This window comes from Accipiter gentilis, chromosome 26, assembly GCF_929443795.1.
Source record: "Accipiter gentilis chromosome 26, bAccGen1.1, whole genome shotgun sequence".
NCBI lineage: Eukaryota > Metazoa > Chordata > Aves > Accipitriformes > Accipitridae > Astur > Astur gentilis.
The window spans coordinates 14747372-14753598 of record NC_064905.1 but is presented as its reverse complement, the minus strand read 5'-3'; positions in this window follow the sequence as shown (position 1 = coordinate 14753598).

The window sequence follows — 6227 nt, the reverse complement described above, 5'->3', positions numbered from 1 at the left end:
TTTAGGTGTTTTTCTGTAGGGGGAAGAGACAGGTTTATGTGGTTCTATCAGTCAGGGTATGGCTTCATGTGTTGCAATGTCCAATGCTGAGTCTGGCCGTGACCATTAAAGGTTATCGTGAGATGTTCTAGCATTTCCTGTAAGCGTCCATCCTATTTCCACTGCTGTTGGTGGACATTTTACCATTGTCTTTAGTAAGAATGACTATGTTGTAGAATTTAAGGACAGTAGGGTGAGCTAAGGTTAAGAAGGGTGAGTACCAGTATCCATCATGAATGGAAGTATTGCCCAAGGCAGAGGATGAGGACAATGCCTTTCTTCAAAGACAGAAATAACCCAAATTTCACATTTTGGGGAAAAAAAAAAAAAAAAAAAAAAAGGAGAGAGAGGAAAGGAATAAAAGAGAGATCTTCCAGAGATCACAAAACCAAACCTAGCAGCTCTTTACTGCAGCTCTCAAAAGTTTAGAAGTGCAGCCTATAACGATGAAATGCATGGCTTGGGGGGGAGAGCTAAATCAGGCTCCTAGCACAGACCAAAGGCTTGTTCTATGGATGTTTGTCACTGCAAGTAATGGCTGTGAAGCAAACAAAGGGGAATACAGCTGATGTTTAACAGCCACGTACAACCACTAAGCTACTTCTGCCTCCTATCTGGAAGCTTATATGGGGAATATGTGGTAGGTTTCTCTTCTCTGTGTTAGCAGGTTATAAACCTGAGTTTCCCCTACATGTGCCCCTTTGCCATGCTTGTTCTTTCTTACTGTGCATGAGCAGGGAAGACAGGTTCAGGATGGAGCTTTAGATTTATAATCATTGAATTGCCATCCATGTTTTCAGTGAAGACCATGTACCAGAGCAGGAGCTTGCAAGAGCACACTCACTCTGTGCATGTATAAAGTGCAGATACATGTATACACACAGGTATATACATGCCACAAACATAAACAAGCATAATTCTGCTATACCTCTCCAGAGCTTCTGGTCTGAAGAAAACACGAATTTTCCTGTGTGTTTGTCTTCTTTCCACTGTCTTCTTTGCACTGATTTGATTTGCTTGGAGTAACAGGAAGACACAAACAACACATGGGGTGTGGAGGAAAATAAGCAATTGTCTTTATGTTTTGCCTATATATATACCATTAGCTTCACACAAAACATGACTCACTAGCAGCAGGTGTCCTGCTGTTATGTTAGGCAGATTAGTAATGATAGGGAGGGGGCTGCTCTCCCTATATGGCATCCCCGAGGGAAGCTAAAAATAGTTCAGAGACTTCCAGCAAAGTAAAAGTATTTGTGGGCTTTGAACGAAGTCTGCTTCTGAAGGTAAGAATCAGAGCTGATCTGTTTAATCTGCCATTCCCTCTTTTTTTCTTCCCTTTTTTTTCTGTGTGAAGCTTGCCTTGGCAGTTGATCGGCAAATGTTATCTGGCACAAGGCTGGGAGTTTGGAATTATAAACAGTTGTTTTCCGTGTTTGTGGAAACAGGGTGGGGATTGACCAGTTCAAGGAAATCAGTGTAACAGAGAGCATTTGCAGCCCAGGCAGAGACAACAGAGGAATGTGCCAGAGTTAGAAATAGTTGCCTTTTTTTTTTTTCCTTTCTTTTCTCCTCTCTCTCAGTTGTTAGAGAACCTGAACGGCATATGAGCAATCACAGCATGTGACTCTGCTCCGAGTAGCAGGCAAGCTATTGCTGGTAGTTACACCCACCATGATACAAGTCCAGTAAGCAAAGTTGTCTGCAAAGTTACTGTAGCAGCAGAATATGAAAAGAGAGGAACTGTTTGTATTTCCGAGATACGTGCAAATCAGGGTGCTACGTGTGCTCCATGGAAATGTGGCTGAGGAGACTTTTCAGCCGTGCTGGTAAATGTCTGTGTATCTGTATACTCAGATAGGCAGACTAGTGCCTGAAAGAAAAAAATACTGCTTCAGAGGAATACTGTGGAGGATAATTATAGATGTATGTCTGTGTGCGTGCCTGCATGCATCCACTCCTGCGTGTATGCAAGGAGATGGCGAGTTGCTGGACTGCAGAAAAGCCCCACAAGCCTTGCACTGGGCCACCACGTATGTGGCTTTGCGCAGCACAGAAATGGAGACGTAAGGGCTGAGTCTCTGTTCTGAAAAATGAGATACAAGGGCTGCTCGTTACACCAGAATAACCTCACGGGCTGTGATGGATTTCCTCTGATTTTTCAAGTGGCATCACCGATATTGATAACAAGCGACTTCTGCGTCGTGGAAATGGGATAAAAAGTCCGACAGCCCCGCACGAGGAGTCTCTGAGGATAGCGGTGTGCGCCGCACACCCGCCTGAGCACGCGTGGGCATCCTCACCGAAAGCTGCTGTCCCCCTCTGGACAAAGATTTTCCGTGCGTGTCTCCTTCCCTGAACCTCGTTTAGTGCTGGTTTGAGCAAACGAGTTCCCGAGGGGTGAGCGCGCCCAGGAGCCCGGCTGCGGTGCTGGGGGGTGGAGATGGAGTGACTTTGATCATCGGGGGCTCCCGCTGCTCCGGCAGTCGGTGTCGAGAGCCCGACAGCAGCGTGCCTTGGATGCCTGGGCTGTTCCTTAAATTGGTACTGATTCCCGGCTGGGCCAGCAACTCCCTTGGCTGGTAGAGGGGAAGGGGGGAGACCAGCAAACAGCAGAAGCAATTTAATTTTAGCTCCCTGATGTTGGGCCAGCTTCTGCTAACATCGGCTTCAACAGCAAAACGGACGTTAATTTGAGTGGGAAAAGGACCGAGCCCAGATTAATATACGCTGGCCTGTGTAATTATCTTTATTGGCTGATGGGGAAGGAAGACCTTATTCACTCATTGCATTTCTATGGCTGCCTGGCTGTGCTCCAGTGATGCACCAGCCTGTGAGCAGACGGGCTGGGAGAGCGGGACGGGAGTGCTGTATCCCTTCACGAGGGGCTGTAATTCACTGTCATCCCCAAATGATTAAATCCTGCTTATTTCAAACCGACAGGTAATGGAGCAACACCCACAAATATGGCGGGCAGGATTTAGCTCCAGGTGCTTGTGGAAAAACTTTTCCTATTGAGTCCAAAGTTCAAAATCCCCATCCCTGTGAATGGCCACGGAAGAGAGCATGTAGGCTTTAGTTGGTGTTAAACATTATAAAAGAGTGAAAATTGAAGAAAAATGGCTATATGCTTAGCAGCACAAGAAGACAGGTCAGCTTTGCTAAGTGCCAGGGATGGACATAAACTAAAGAGAAATCCTATTTGGCAGCACAGAGAATCTGCTGGGGTTGGCAGTCTGAAGCCTGCTCCACGATAATTGTTTTCTTCTCCGGTAAACCAATGTATTGATTAGGGTAAGCAGAAAGGATCAGTCCCGATGGAGCTCTGCAGGGCGTTTTACCACACTGCTTAATGGTCACTGTTGATATTCATGTGTTTTCCTCTGCTGAGCAAACTGGATATGACAGAAGACAATATAATTTAGGGTTTTTTCCTCTTTCTGAAAATGAATTGTTACATGTGATTTCATACACTCACTTGCATATTTATGGGGACTCCCAAAATCTAATTTCATTTGTGCCAGCTCCTATTTAGCACAGACTTGATTTTGCAACTTTAAAATAAATTCTCTTGACAAAATAATATTATGGCATATTGAAACAAAGCAGACATTTTAATAGAAGCATGCTGAAAGCGTTCTTCCTGAAAGCACACACCAATGTTATCTTTGTGATAGCTAAATGACCAGTTACGGCAATATAGGCCCAAGCTGGCACAGAAATAGAGAGTTGTTCCTCACCCTTGTGTGGGCTCTCCAGTGCTCTTGAATCTCCCTGTTTGCTATGAGAGGGCGCACACGTGATTTGCAATTAAGAGGACTCTCTAGCTTGTTTACTCCTCTTAATAATAATTCTTGACAAGGACATCAAGATGCAAATCACACCAGGCAAGCTCATAGGAAGGAGGCCACCACGGTGGATGCTGTTAGTAATCTTCCTGCAAAGACTATAGCAATTCTTTGGGCTAGTCTTCTTTAGCTGGCCATCTGCTTTGCATTCCCTGGTGGTACTTTGGTTTGGATCTCCGGTTTGTTTGTCATTTCAGTCTCCCACTTTATTATTTTCAGAGCCAAGTGAACGGCTGCCAATGCCAATGCAATGAGATTGCATTGTGAGCTTTGCGACATGGTATACTTTTTTTTTTTTTTTTTTTTATCTTGAAGCCTCAGCTCCTGGAATTAGTTGATTATGTTTGAATCCCAGTATTCATATAAAAAAAAAAAAAAAAGAAAGGAAAAAAAAGGAAGAGTGGATCTCTGCTCCTCAAGAACTAAGGAAAAAGCTTGGGAAAAAAAAGTATCCCTGCAGACTTAGTAATCACAAGCCAAATAAAAAGAGGCTTTTTTCCCCCCCCCAACATCAGACTGTTTTACAGACAATCATCCTATTTCTGAGTCTCTCACTCATAGTTTCTGAGTGCTGGGTGCTGGCAAACCTGAGCAGCAGCTGTTCATTTCTAAAGGCAGGGAAAATAAGTAGAGTCATCTCCAGCAAGAAAAGTTACTTTATCTTTGCCTGTGCTGCCTTTTCCTCTGCCCCTGCAGCACACTCCTGCTTGTGGTCAGCAAAGCACTGGGAACCCATTGCAGCAGCTCGAAGAACAGCTCATATCCCAGTAAGTCCCAGTGAGAAAAGGGAGGACCAGAGTTTGAGTTAACCAGAACTGTGATTCCCCTGAGGTCAGGAGCAGCAGCTGCTGCTGTCACTGACCCCATAACTTTAAATAACCTTAGCTATGGCCGTACGGCATTTGTGTGTTCATGGCACAACTGAAATGTGATTAGGGCTTGCCCAGTTCTGGGGTGGAGATTGTCACTCTTTCCCCAGCTTGGGGATATATTTGGGATGCAATTGCTAGAGCTGGGAAGGGTCCATCATTTATATTTCAGTTTGCCTAGTATACTCTTTTCCTACTTTTATCTTTCTGTGGGAAAAGAGATGACACTTAAGACCGATTTTAACAAAATATGGTTGTTGGTCTGGATTTTTCATCACTCTGGGCTGGGGCCTTAGGGAAACATATTTGCTTTTATTGCTTTTTTTTCCGGTAACTGAATGGAATTAGCTTTCCCTGCCATTGCTGGCCAACTGGATCCAGTGCACAGTGCAAATCAGTGCGAACAAAGGACAACAACTGTCATGAATTTGCAGCAGGAAAGTACTAAAAATTAAAAGAATAACAAAAAAGAAAACGAAGAGCCGTAGGTCAAATTCATTGCTGGCCTGACTTGATGAAATTTATGGTGCTTGATACTTCTAACATTTGCTGATGTGCTTTTATTTTCTTTCAGTCTGTGAAATGTCTTCAGTACTTTCACTTTTTTTCGTAGCTGGAGATGAGACAAACACAGAAATTTTCCATATAAGCTAGAACATGTAGAAGGAGTGCATGTATAGAGGCGCCTGTACAGAGCAGGACCTTCGTGCGCTTCCCATGCGCTGTTCAAAAGCACTCACTGTCGTTTGCAAGTTTTTTTAGATGGGCGGGAAAACAACTTCACGAGGCCTCCAAACTGTGTGATATTGAGATGGAAAAGAAGAAACTTCTTGCTAGTTAATCAGGTTTTTTTACACCTCATTTAATTTTACCTGGTGCTGTTTTAGTGATAGCGAGGTTCAGTGGCAGAGTAACAACTCAGTGAGTCACAAAGTAAAAGACCCCAACCAACTCCTGATAAACTTTTGTAAGAATCAAATTTCTATTCTGCCAATGATTAACTTTATATAGTCTAGTAGTAACAACTCAAGTAAACTGACAGAAGCAATCCCTCTGATTTGTGTATCCTTACTTCTGTTTAAGCTGTTCCAAGGTTCATCAGTAATCATTCCTCTTCCTCAGAAAAGAAAAAAACCCCAAGCCCTTAACCTGGAGAGAGGGAAGGAGATCTGAAGCAGGATAACATCTTCAGCTTAGTTTTATTTTTTAACTGTACCCCCTGCTTAATGTCATATAGTTGGGCACTGATTTTACAGACCTGGGATGAACCAAACCCTGGTGCTTTATGGGAATTTTAAGGGAAGCGGGGGCCTGGGCTCACAGAGAGAAGGGAAGAGCAGCAAGCGGGCACGTGATGGGCAAGTTCTCCATGAACCCAAGTATAAGCTGTCCTGGCAAACAGCAGTCAGTAGCTACTAAGCTTATTGCAAACTCTTTCAATTTTCTACCTTGATCCTTAGCTCCAGAAGAA